Source organism: Lithobates pipiens, unplaced genomic scaffold (genome assembly GCF_037356315.1).
Source record: "Lithobates pipiens isolate NorthernLeopardFrog02 unplaced genomic scaffold, aLitPip1_a1.2 Scaffold_18, whole genome shotgun sequence".
Classification (NCBI taxonomy): Eukaryota; Metazoa; Chordata; class Amphibia; order Anura; family Ranidae; genus Lithobates; species Lithobates pipiens.
Window position 1 is genome coordinate 623,380,454 of NW_027507758.1, and position 13,893 is coordinate 623,394,346.

General features: G+C 47.8%; 1 long non-coding RNA gene across 1 annotated transcript; it reads left to right on the plus strand.

The window, feature by feature from the left end:
- Positions 1 to 7,496: 7,496 nt before the first annotated feature.
- LOC143989527 (uncharacterized) lies at positions 7,497 to 12,457 on the plus strand. Its single transcript, XR_013277043.1, has 4 exons — positions 7,497 to 7,563; positions 11,056 to 11,251; positions 11,613 to 11,747; positions 12,164 to 12,457. It is a non-coding gene; the product is annotated as an uncharacterized LOC143989527 (long non-coding RNA).
- The last annotated feature ends 1,436 nt before the right edge of the window (positions 12,458 to 13,893 follow it).

Below are 13,893 nucleotides of genomic sequence, written 5' to 3' on the forward strand. Positions count from 1 at the left end.
TCCAACGAGGAGGAGGTGGAGGAGGGCAGGCTTTATGCAGCCTGACTCCTCCTACAAATACAGGCTTACCCTGCGGTGAGCCTTACACTTGTACTCAGAGTCACTCTGTGGATGATGAGGAAAGGAACAAAGAGCAACAAGGAAACAAAGACCTGAAGTGTGCCAAAGGTCACGTGGTCAGTATGCCTAAAGGGGCCAAAAAATAACACAGTAGGAAGAAAGCTCAACAACCAGATGACCCAGTGAATAACGTCTAACCTGGAGTGGTGGCAAATGAGTTATGCCTTAGCCGCAGAGAAGGAAACGCTAAGAAAGGCAGTAGCCCCTCCCCTGGCTTCAGGAATCACAAGGCCAGCTATAGCACCCCCTTGAGCCCAACCCAGCGACCAACACAAGATAAACCTGAGAGTACGTGAACGTCATAAAATGAAACCCACCATGGAAAACCAGCTAAGCACAGCAGGGAGTCCCCACCGCTGGAGACCCGGATGGCTTCAAACGGAAAAGCCGAAAATAAAACAACCTGATAGATCATTCAACATGAAATGCTGGGACTTAACTGGATACGCCCAGAAAGTGCTGAAGGCTGATACCAGCTGGAGGAGCCAAAAAAGGAAACTAAAACAAAACAGAAAAGCAAAGGGAACTGGACGTTTCACCATCAGGACTGGAAACCTAACCTGGAAACATGCCAAGCAGTGTCATGGGCTTTCCTGGAATTTAAAACAAAACCCAATGATCGAGGCTGCAGTGCCAACCAAATGGAAAACCAATCTACCACAACTGGAACTGACAAGAAAGTGCGTCACTGGAAACCTGCTTCTGAGACCCGAGCCTACAGATACTAGCCCGGGCCCCGTGATCCACGAAAGCCCCTGAGCCAGTAGAAAACCGTGGATCAGTGAAAAACTGACTAACCAAACTTCCATACCCCAGGACAACTCCTGGCCGGAGACGCAGCTAGGAAATTAAAGTAAATAGTGAGGAATGGCACCCAACTAGCGAGAGAATCGTGATCAAACAAAAACACCTGCGACAAAAACGAAACCTGCGATAAGGAAACGTGACTGAATGAAAACATGAGAAGCGTGAACCGATCACCGTGAGCGGCTTTAAGAACCGCGGCTGCTAGAAAACACGACCTGCCTAGGAAATGCAGGCTTCACAAATTGATGAAAAACATAAAAGAAAACCCTGGGGGGTACACAAGAGAAAAGAAAAGCCTAAGACACAAAACGTGCTGCATATCGGAATAAGTAAGAACACGAGAAAAGGCAAGAAAACACGAGAAACAAAAGAAACATGGGAAACGCGAGAAAATGCATGAGACACGTAAATAGCATCAGACACGTACAATACATCCGACACTAACAAGCATGAGGAACATAAAAAAGCCTGAGAATCATGAAACTACACAAGGGTAATGACATGAAAGGCATGAGACATGAAACGTGCGGCACATGGGAAATACGGAAGGAAACACCGGACAACACGTAAGGAAACATGTGAACACGTCAAAACCATGGAAAAACGTCAGAAAATGCTAGAAAAACATGGGGAAACGTCAGAAACAAGGGAAACGCAAGAAGTTGCATCACGTAAATAACAGCCATGAACAATGCATCCGATACGTGAATTGCATGAGAAACGTAAAAACCCTGATAACCATAAATTTATGAGAATCATAAAAGCGCAAGAACTGTAAGTCGTTTAAAAACCGTCAACTGCCAGCAAAACACACAAGAACGCAATTGTATGAGAAACTGTAAAATTACATGGAAAACCATCAAAAGTATGAGAAACACCAACTTCATATGTAAATCACATGAGAGACCTAAATCACATGAAAAACAAAATTGCGTAAGAACCGTAACTTCAAGAAACACCAACTGCATGGAAACCGTGAATTGCATAAACTGAATTGCATGAGAAAACGGCAATTGCATGTAAAACGAGTGAGAACCGTGCGTGAAAACAAAGCATAAGCACGTCAAATCGAATGAGAACATAATCGCATGAGAACGTAAAACGAAACGAGAACATAAAATGCATGAGAACGTAAACTAAACGAGAACATGAGTGTATGAGAATGTTAAAATGAAACAAGAACATGGGTGCATGAGAACGTAACACGAAACGAGGACATGAGTGCATGAGAACGTAAAAACGAAACGAGGACATGAGTGCATGAGAACGTAAAAATGAAACGAGGACATGAGTGCATGAGAACGTAAAATGAAACGAGGACATAACTGCATGAGAACGCAAAACATGAAATGCCAAAAAGCATGAAACGCAAAACGCATAACGCTGGAAAGCAATAGAGAAAACCTGGAAAGCAATAGAGAAAACCTGGAAAGTGAGAGAAAACCTGGAAAGTGAGAGAAAACCTGGAAAGTGAGAGAAAACCTGGAAAGTGAGAGAAAACCATAAAAAGCATGAGAAACCGTAGTTGCATGAACCGTCAACTGTACCACGGGAAAACGTCAGAACCACGGGAAACGTCAGAAAATGCTATAAAAACATGGGGAAACGTCAGAAACACAAGGAGTTGCGTGAGACACGTAAACAACATCTAATACGTAAATAGCCTGAGAATTTTAACATGCCTGAGAACCATAAATGCGTAAGAACTGTACGTCGTTAAAAAAAACCGCCAACTGCCTGCGAACGCACGAGAAACGCAAATGCATGAGAAACCGAAAATTGCATGAGAAACAACAACTTCATAAGAAAAGTAAATCACATGAGAGACCCCAAAACGCATGAAAAACAAAATTGCGTAAGAACAGTAAGCAACGTGCTTGAAACCAACAAGCATGAGAACGTCAACTCGAATGAGAACGGAAAACGAAACGAGAACATAACTACATGAGAATGTAAATGAACGAGAACATAACTGCATGAAAACGTAATTGAAACAAAACGCAAATGCAAGAAACGCAAATGCAAGAAACGCAAATGCAAGAAACGCAAATGCAAGAAACGCAAAAGCAAGAAACGCAAATGCCTGAAGATGCAACTGCCTGAGAAAAGCAACTGCCTAAGAAACGCAACTGCAAGAAGATGCAACTGCCTGAGCAACGCAACTGCTTGAGAAACGCAACTGCTTGAGAAACGCAACTGCTTGAGAAACGCAACTGTTTGAGAAACGCAACTGCAAGAAGATGCAGCTGCATGAAAACGCAACTGCAAGAAGATGCAAATGCATGACAAACGCAACTGCAAGAAAATGCCAATGCATGAAAACGCAAATGCTTTAAGAACGTGACCGCTAAGAGAACGTGAATGGCCTGAAACCGGAACGCATGGGACCGAAACGCATGGGAAAACCATAAAATGCACCAGAACGTAAAACTGTATGGGAAAACCGTGAATAACACGAGAACGTGGAGCTCAGGCGGGGGCAGGCCACGTGGAGCTCAGGCGGGGGCAGGCCACGTGGAGCTCAGGCGGGGGTTGGGCACGCCACGTGGAGCTCAGGCGGGGGTTGGGCACGCCACGTGGAGCTCAGGCGGGGGTTGGGCACGCCACGTGGAGCTCAGGCGGGGGTTGGGCACGCCACGTGGAGCTCAGGCGGGGGTTGGGCACGCCACGTGGAGCTCAGGCGGGGGTTGGGCACGCCACGTGGAGCTCAGGCGGGGGTTGGGCACGCCACGTGGAGCTCAGGCGGGGGTTGGGCACGCCACGTGGAGCTCAGGCGGGGGGTGGGCACGCCACGTGGAGCTCAGGCGGGGGGGTGGGCACGCCACGTGGAGCTCAGGCGGGGGGTGGGCACGCCACGTGGAGCTCAGGCGGGGGTTGGGCACGCCACGTGGAGCTCAGGCGGGGGTTGGGCACGCCACGTGGAGCTCAGGCGGGGGTTGGGCACGCCACGTGGAGCTCAGGCGGGGGTTGGGCACGCCACGTGGAGCTCAGGCGGGGGTTGGGCACGCCACGTGGAGCTCAGGCGGGGCGGGGCACGCCACGTGGAGCTCAGGCGGGGCGGGGCGGGGCGGCGAGGTAGAACCCTAGTCAGGTTTTTTTTTTTTTTTTTTTTTTTTTTTTTGCTATCTGACATGACAAAATGTGGGGAATGTCAAGGGGTATGAATACTTTTCCAGGCACTGTAAAGCTTCCAGCGTGCGATTCTTTTCCAACGCTCTTATTTCTCTCTCACGTGGCGCGGGATCATTTTAGTTAAGTAGGAGATCCATCTTTAAAGTTGGCCCCAGGGGCCCCACTTGCCTCTTATCAGGGGCCCGGAGCGTTCGTCCTACACACTGATCTGGGAGGATTATCTCTCAGACAAGCGCGGATCCCGGGGGGAGGATTGGATGTAAATGATATACTGCGAGGAGAAATCTTCATGTTTTCCCAGCCTGCAGAAGGCGAACGTTTCCTTTCCATGTAAATGGAGAAATAATGAAGGTTGTCAGCGATGGTGTTCTGCCTCTGACGGGGGTGTCCGGGGGGGGGATGGGCCCCACAGATGCACTGCAATCACGGCACATTCCCCCCCCCCCATACGGCACATGGGCACCACCGGCCCCAGGAATAACAAAGAGGCACACCAACAGAGCAGAAAACAGCCAGAAAACTACTCACCTCTACCTGCACATCTGATGACCCCAATCCCGCAGGGGAAACCCGACAGAAACCTCCCGCCCCCCCTCCGGCCGGGGCAGCCCGAGAAGGTGGCGGGCGGGAGAAGGGCTCCCTCATGGAGACAAGAGCCACCCCCCCCCCCCCCCCCAGCAGCACCGCACGGGGGAAGCCTGAGGCAGGCACCCCCTCCTCTCCGGCAGCGATAGCGGGAGAAGGAGGCGGGCGGGAGAAGGGCTCCCTCATGGAGACAAGAGCCACCCCCCCAACAGCACCGCACGGGGGAAGCCTGAGGCAGGCGCACCCCCCCCCCCCTCCCCTCTCAGGCAGCGACAGCGGGAGAAGGAGGCGGGCGGGCGAAAAGCTCCCCAGTGGACAAACACTAAGCAAGAAACACACGGGGGAAGCCTGACAGAAAACCCCCCCTCCCCTCCAGCAGGCAGCCGGAGAAGGAGGCGGGCGGGAAAAAGCCTCCCCCGTGCAGACAGCCGCCGCGGGTGAAGCCCCCCCCCCCCCCCCATGCCCACAAATGGAGCCGGCGGGGCCAAAAGCACCCCCGTCCGTGAGCACCAGAAAATCCTCCTCCGATCCGCCGGAAGTGACGTCAGCTCCACGAGATCCGACGTCCAACGAGGAGGAGGTGGAGGAGGGCAGGCTTTATGCAGCCTGACTCCTCCTACAAATACAGGCTTACCCTGCGGTGAGCCTTACACATATATATATATATATATATATATATATATATATATATATATATATATATATACACACTAGACTGACGCTGTGTGTGTATGTGTGTATATATATATATATATATATATATATATATATATAGCCTTATGGGCAGCCTTATATAGTGTGGGGCATGGACTTAGTCCCCCATAGCCATGATTGGCCAAAGGCACAATGCCTGGATTGGCCAAAGCATGCAGGTCATGAGAGCTACCTGTATCGCTCCTGCAGGCGTGTCTCCAAGTGGGACTAATGCTGAGGCAACACCCTCAGCACTGGGCACATTCCCACTTCCAGTACACTGTGCAGACACTATGAGATCTGTAATGTGCTACACAGTATTTAAACAGAATGATAAGACAGTATGATTACTCAATATTCCTCCTACAGTCTCTAGTAGGTAATAGCAACACTGTAAGGCCTTACAGTAAGGAATATAGTCTCTTGTCTTCAGCTAGCCATTTATACTGCAGTACTTATAATCTGCAGGAGTTCCGACCAGTAAAGCAGTGTAGGATAATAGAAAGCAGTAACTTCAATTGTGCAAAGTATTTGTGAATTCCTTCCCTGGGAATGTACTTCCAGTGGCAGTTCCTTGGTAATGAAATCAAGCTTGAGGCCTATGTACTTGTAACTCTATTCAAATTAACTGTTCCGTGGGACTACCAGTCCCAGCAATGCTGTAAAGTTAGTCTAATTGTGTGAGGTGCAGTACTAGACTTCTGGGCAACAACCCTTTCACCACACCAGGCCCAGACAGATGGATGCCTCTGCTCCTTGGGTTCCCAGTCCTGCCACAGTCAGCTCCGTCACGCTGCACAGCTCCGCACAATGACCGGGACCTCCGTCTGGCTCTGAGATGTCTCTGGATCCTCCCCGATCCGACCATGCCGCTGCTCCAGCAAGCTGTAGTGTAGACTGTCTCCGGTGGCTTCACATGTTGCTCCGCACCGAGCAGGCCGCAGTGCTCTTCGGACGCACACCCACAGATCCTTGTGGGCAGGCCACGCGTCCTAGCAAGAAGAGAAAGAAAATGTCTGCACTGGGCCTTTTATTACCTACCCAGCATGCAGTTCTTCCACTCAGTGTTCATGGGTAAGGGAGTGGGCATTGTGGGTAGGTGAGTCCTTTTGCAAGAAAAAACTATTACGTCACTTCCTGTTAGGCTTTCCCTATGCTCTTGAAATGAGAAATAAACAAAGTCTCTTTCGCGTTTATGCCACTAGTTATACCAATTGATAGGATTTTCCATAGTTTAGCATTACACAGCATTAGAAAGCAAAAATACCAGCGTTACATTCGTTTCTGTCAGTAAATTTTGTAAATAAGTAATTTTTTTTCCTTCACTGAGGTGGCACTTATAGGCACTTTAGGTGGCACTCATGAGGAGGCACTAATATGCCATGCTGATGAGCAGTAATAGGTGGCACTGATGGGCAGCACTGGTGGGCACTGATAGGCTGCACTGGTGGGCACTGATAGGTGGCACTGATGGACACTGAAAGGCAGCAGTGACTGGCTTCACTAATGGGTGCTAATTGGTGTCATTGATGGGCACTGATTGGTGGCACTGGTGGTCACTGATTGGCTTTACTGTAATCAGATCACTGATGATCAGTGCCCTGATTACATGCTTGGGTGTCCCCTGTGAGGAAATGCCGCCGATCATCTCTCCTCGCCACACACTGTCATGAAAGCCGATCACCAGCACTTCCATGTTTACATGTGATTGGACACAGCAGATCACATGGTTAAAGAGTCGCGTGATTGGCCCTTGACAGAGATCAGAGTCACGCCATGTCTTAACAACAAAGGGGTGTGCAGTTTTAAATCTGGACATGCTTGGAGTCTACTCTATGTAGCATCATATTTTATATATTTTACATTGCTCATTGGTCAAGGAACTCCTAGAAACCTTTGGAGGAACCCTGACTGAGAAAGGCTGGACTAGGCAGTAATATATTTCTATCCCCCTTGCTGGAAGTGGAGATGACTCCATCTATAAGGATATACAGTACATGCACACATAGCACAAGGCCGTGTTCACACTACAGGGCTGCAGATCCTCTGAACTCAAAAAGGTGTTGATCTCACTTCTACCCAGACAGGATGTCTCTATGGAAGAAGACAGGAAGTGATGTCAGGTACAGACAGGAAGTGATGTCAGTTATAAATAGGAAGTTATTGGTGAGAGGTGAGTCGGGAGGAAGTAGAGAGGAGACATTGCTGGAAGTGGCAGCAGAGGAGGTAATAAGATCTTATTTTCTATTTACACCCAGTAACCCCCCCCCCCGTCATGTCCGTCCTCTTCCTCCATAGTCACTGTGATGTCTTTTATCTCCAGCAGATGATGATACACACATATATAGTGTGGAAACCTAGATTAACCCCTTCAGGGGCAGAACATTTCCCCACTTATGGGGCCGGAACATTCTCCTCATTTTGGAGATTAATTCTAGTAGTATGGTTCTCTAAACAAACAGCACTGACAATAAATAGACGATGACCATCCTGACCATACATGTCCTACAAAGGGCAATTATTACACTACACGGACAGTAAATGGGCAATCATTACAATATGCAGCCAACACAATGATGGAGTGCAGGGGTCAGGAGTATGAAGCATAGAGCCCCTTACATTGCTGGTCAGGAGGAAGAAAACATTCCCCAGCCTGCCATGAAGAATATGTTCCATCATTTGTGTCAGAGGGAGGAAAATGCTGAAGGTTCTGAGGGAAGTAGAGGAGCTGAGGGGTCTCTGAGAAGGTACTGAGGCTGAAGGACCTTGTGGCACCCGAGGGGGTAATGTAGCTGAAGGACTCTGGGCCCTTGATAAGGATGGACAGCAGCGGGTCTCTGAGGGAAGAGGAGGATGTAGGGCTCAGGAGGACTCTAAGGTATGAAGGGGGGACTCTTGGTTATGGTGGTCTCCACACCCCCATTTAATTTGTAGTCCTCCTTACAGAACCCCTGCCAACAAAGTAAGGCGACCATCACCCTCTTACCACCTCACTGGTCAAATTAAATGTCCAGAGATACCAAGTGGAATGAAGAAGGACAATCCTTCACCCCTCGGTGGGCACTCATTCTTAGAGGAGGTCTGTTTGCACATCATTGCCTAGTGGGCACCCAGGGGTCAGTGCTCTGCATCTGGGGGAGGCAATCCAATAACTTCCCATGACACAGGCTCTGACAGTGCCCGGTGCTGGAATTCAGAGGTCCAGGAGCCCACTGTCACTCTACTGGACACTACAGTATACTTGGCAACCAAGAGAACAAGCCCCCCCCCCTCTCCTTGCTGTGCTCCTCCTACCCACACAGGACTGCTATAAGCTGGCTGTCCCTTGGGAATTATAATGATATATGCATAGTTGCCAACTGTCCCGAATTTCCCGGGACATTCCCAGTATTAGGACATTTGTCCCGAATTCATTTTGTCCCGGGAAATTCGTTTTGTCCCGGGAAATTGAATTTCCCGTTTTTTTGCCGCCGGCTACTAGAGGTCGGCGGCCGGCCGCCATTTTTAAGAAGACCAGAAGTTGGTCTACACCTGTGGCGCCGCCCACCCCCGCTGCCAGTGTGTGTTTGTGTCAGTGTAAAGTGTGCTGGGCGGCGCCACAGTTAAATTTCTCCGCGCAGCAACAGCGGCATGTCGGGGGCCAGTCTGTCAATGTGGATGTCGGGGCGGGTGCCAGTCGGATGTCGGGGGCCAGTCATGGTATGTGGATGTCGGGGGCCAGTGGTATGGTCGGGGCCAGTGGTATGTCGGGGGCCAGTCTGTGAATGTGGGGGCCAGTCTGTGGATGTCGGGGACCAGTCTGTGAATGTGGGGGCCAGTCTGTGGATGTTGGGGGGCAAGTCTGTCAATGTGGATGTCGGGGCGGGGGCCAGACGGAGGTCGGGGGCCAGTCGGATGTCGGGGGCCAGTCATGGTATGTGGATGTCGGGGGCCAGTCATGGTATGTGGATGTGGGGGGCCAGTCTGTGGATGTGGGGGGCCAGTCTGTGGAGTATGTGGGGGCAGGTCTGTGGAGTATGTGGGGGCAGATCTGTGCAGGATGTGGGGGGGGCCGGTCTGTGGATGCCAGAGGGGCACCAGATGTAAGGAGGGGGCTCCGCTGATGGACACAGATGTGAGGAAGGTACCTCTGATGGGGCACCTGATGTAAGGACAGACTCCGCTTGGGACACCTGATGGCATCTGGTGGCAGGCAACGTGGCTAGTGACGCGCTCATGGCTCTCACTGATTCTGCATTATGGTGAGTTGAATGATTTCATTTTATATTACAATGTAATAATAGAAATAATGCGCTTCAATCATCCTGACACCATAACAATCATGGCGCCGGGATGATTGAAGCGCCAACACCAGGTATTTGGAGTGTCTTTATCTGCTGATTGTCAAACTCTGGAAAACACATATTGCTATTGTGGCGTAGGATCGGGGGGCTGCTGCCCCCCCTTTCCCTCTCCCCCCCCTTTCCCTCTCCGTCCCGCATTCAACTCAGACTATAACCACACCCCTTTGAGCCACACCCCATATAAGCCACGCCCACTATTTACGTAAACCACACCCACTTTTTTACCTTTTCCTATGCCACACCTATAAATGCATGCCCCGCTCCCTAATTATACCACGACTCCGCCTACTGCCAAAAAAGTGTCCTGAATTTTTTTTTTTTTTACAATGTTGGCAAGTATGTATATGCTCAGATTCCTTTTTGGTTTGGTAAGCACGCATTCAGATTGTTAACCAGCACGGTGGTGAAGGAAGCCTATACTTTATACAGAATCTGGCTGGAGGAATATCTTCAATCCAACGGACTGTTGCACTTATTCATTTCTCTTTCTTTTGTTTGCGAGCACTTTATTGGGCACGTTTGTTTATTTTATTCATTGATGGTTGCACGTTTCTCTCTTTAAGCACTATATGAGTTTATTAATTATATGAGTTTATTAATGCTTATATTTATTTATTTGATATTTCAATGAATTTGTTTATTTATCTGATATTTAATATTTATCTGATATTTTCAGTGAAACTGTTTAGCACTGTATATGTATTGATTTCGTATATATGTTACTATTGATTTTGTTTTTCATTTGCTGGTATAGTAGAGTTAAATGGGCATTTCACTTTCACTTAGTGAAAATTGCCTCCTCTCATGTCCTGGGTGTCCCATGTCATTGGGTTTCCAGGCTGGGACTAAATAACTAACAAAAAGTGGGCAGGGTTGAATCCTAAAGAAATTTTCCGAGTTCTTCTGAGGCTGATAGATAAAAAAAAAAATCTATCAGGCCCTTTTCTAGTTTAGGATTTACATACACTTTAAAGCGGAGGTTCACACAAAAATGGAACCTCCGCTTTTTGGAACCCTCCAGTGTCACATTTGGCACCTTCCAGGGGGGAGGGTATTATACAGGTATCTGCACCCACTTCCGGCATAGACTACCACGGGAATCAAGTCCCCGCCCCCCTGCTGTTTTCTGGGAAACACACAGGTCCCATAACACAGCAGGGAACAGTTAGGACACGCAGCGCGACTCGTGCATGCGCAGTAGCGAATCGGGAAGTGAAGCCGCAAGTATTCAAAACCATAATGAAAAAACAAAAATAACCCGGAGAGATCAGGACACTTGAGAGGATTAATAGATCACTTATGCTGACATAGATCTATCTCTGTCCCATGCCTGGCATGACAATGTTCTCATAATTCTTCTCTTTTCTTTCTACAGGTCCATAACCGTCAACCGTATGATGCCATGGTTGACTATTTCTCCCTGTCTATCGTACTATACGAAATGGCCACTGGTGAGCACCCATTCTGTGACTATTACATGAGTGACTCAGAGGTGGCGACAGCAATTACTCAAGAAGTCCCCATGTACCCCCCCAGAGATAATTTCTGACCTCAAGGACCTCATTCGAAGGGTAAGTAGAAAAAGATCTTTATACTGGGAATATAGCACATAGAAGAAAAAAAATGGCAATTTTTTGCAGGGCTGGCTAACTTAAGCATATATGACACCCTATTCCTGATGGAAGAACTATTCTGCCTGCCGAGTGCCACAGTGGGGATACATTTAACAGGGGCAGTGGTTGGGGTATGGTAAAAACATGGCTAAACAAGGCTTAATAGAACGCTTTTTACATACTGTACAATATTATTATAACATAACAGTAGTCTGATGGGGGGGATCAATAGATTACTATTAGAGACACATTTTAAAAAGGGATTATATTGTCTTCTTATTGCTTGTTCGTATTTAACATTCTGTTTCTCCCTTTATAGCTTCTTCGGAAAAACCAGGAGCGCAGGCGAATGGATCTGAGAGACCTCAAAGAGCATCCATTTTTCGAGGCGATAAACTGGACTGAGGTGGAGTTGGGACAGTCACCCCCAATAAGTCATTTGCTATCTCTACCTGTAAGTATATTATTAAGAAAGAAGTTTGGGCACATTGGGGGGGGTAGAGGTTTTAGGGCTCGTTCACACCAGAAAACGGTGCGTTTCCCGCACCGTGTTCTATAAACGCTTTGGACTTAAGAACTGCGGAGGTGTCAATACAATGCTAATGACACCCCAAACGTAGGTCACAAACACAGTGCATGCACGGGATTTCATGGTACAGAGGGTATTGCGTTTTTTTTAAAATAGAGTATGTACTACTTTTGTTGCAGTCCAGTGTGATTTCAGCCTATTCAAGTGAATGGGATAAAAATGCACTGGCACAGGAATCGCACAAGAATGTAAGTGAGTAAATGACGTGCGCTTAACTTTTATGATCAATTTCTGTCTAGTGAGATTAATGTTTCCTATTTTTTTCTTTGCATTGCCCAAAGGCCCCACTACATCAGAAATTTAACATGCCCTTTATTATGGACTCGGAAGACCGAAGAATTTCCATATCACCAGAGGACCAGCGGCTCTTCATCAACTTTACATTTCTGAGTGAAAGATTTAGGATGAAAACATCACCTCAGCCATCCAAGCCACCACCACCAGATCAAAGCTGCACCATGGATGGAGGAATTGCACCGGCATCAGATTTTTTTGTGTATTTTATTGCCAGTGTGTGTGACAGCAGGTTGCCCATGTTATACGAATGATAATAAAAATGATTCGTAGTATTCTTATTCGCTATTTATATAAAGGCAACATTTTAGGCAGCACTATACAATATAAATTTGGACAGTAAAATAAGAATAAGAGGGCCCTTCATCACCTACATCACAGGGGGGCTCTCACCTACATCACACGGGGGCTCTTACCTGGGAAGAGGATTGAGGGGATGCCGTGGGAAGAGGATTGAGGGGATGCCGTGGGAAGAGGATTGAGGGGATGCCGTGGGAAGAGGATTGAGGGGATGCCGTGGGAGGAGGGACAGAGGTGACGCCGTGGGAAGAGGGACAGAGGTGACGCCGTGGGAAGAGGGACAGAGGTGACGCCGTGGGAAGAGGGACAGAGGGGACGCCGTGGAAGGAGGACAGAGGGGACACCATGGGAGGCGGGACAAATGGACGCCATGGGAAGAGGGACAGCGGGACACCATGGGAGGAGGGACAGAGGGATGCCATGGGAGGAGGGTGTTAAACATCAGAGATCGCACACGGGGGAAAAGCTTTATTCCTGTCCTGAGTGCGGGAAATGTTTTTCCCAGAAGTCCCATCTTTACAGACATCAGAGATCTCACACAGGCTAGAAGCCACTTTCTAGTCCTGAGCGCGGGAAATGTTTTACAAGGAAACCCAATCTTCACAAACACCAGACGTTGCACACGGGGGAGAAGCCGTATTCCTGTCCTGAGTGCGGGAAATGTTTTTCACAGAAGTCCCATCTTTACAGACATCAGAGATCTCACACGGGGGAGAAGCCACTTTCCTGTCCTGAGTGCGGGAAATGTTTTACAAGGAAACCCAATCTTCACAGACACCAGACGTTGCACACGGGGGAGAAGCTGTTCCTTACTGAAGTCCTGTCTTCCTGTACATCAGGGATAGAGATCGACCGGTATGGGTTTTTCTCTGGCTGATGCCGATATTTAGAAATCAGGGCGGCCGATGGACGATATATGATGCCAATTTTTGCGGCTGATATTTTAGACCAATTTTGTTTTTTTTTCATTTTTTTTTGTTTGCTTTTTTTTATTATTATTTTTTTCCCTTCATTTTCATAAATCTAACAGTAAAGTTAAATAATAAAGAAGGGATACAGAAAATTGCTTAAATTAAGCATTTATTAAACCACAGAAGTACACAACAAGCCTCCAATCAGTGCACTTGTATGTAATTTATATAAAAAACAACTACGTATAAAATGATAAAAATACACAAAAACAGGCGAGGTAATCAAAACTTTTGAAGAAAATCAACGTAATCAGCAGCAATAGATAATGGCCATTACTGGGGTAAGATTGTAAACAATAGAAAAGTGCACATTATCTTTAGTTTTAGGCTTTAAGCTTCAGTTCCAGTCCCTGATTCTCTTCTTCACCCGCATCCATCACTTAAAAGTCCTCTCCGTACTCCCAGTTTAAGAGCTTCAGGTTGTAATTCAGGAAACATCTCAGATA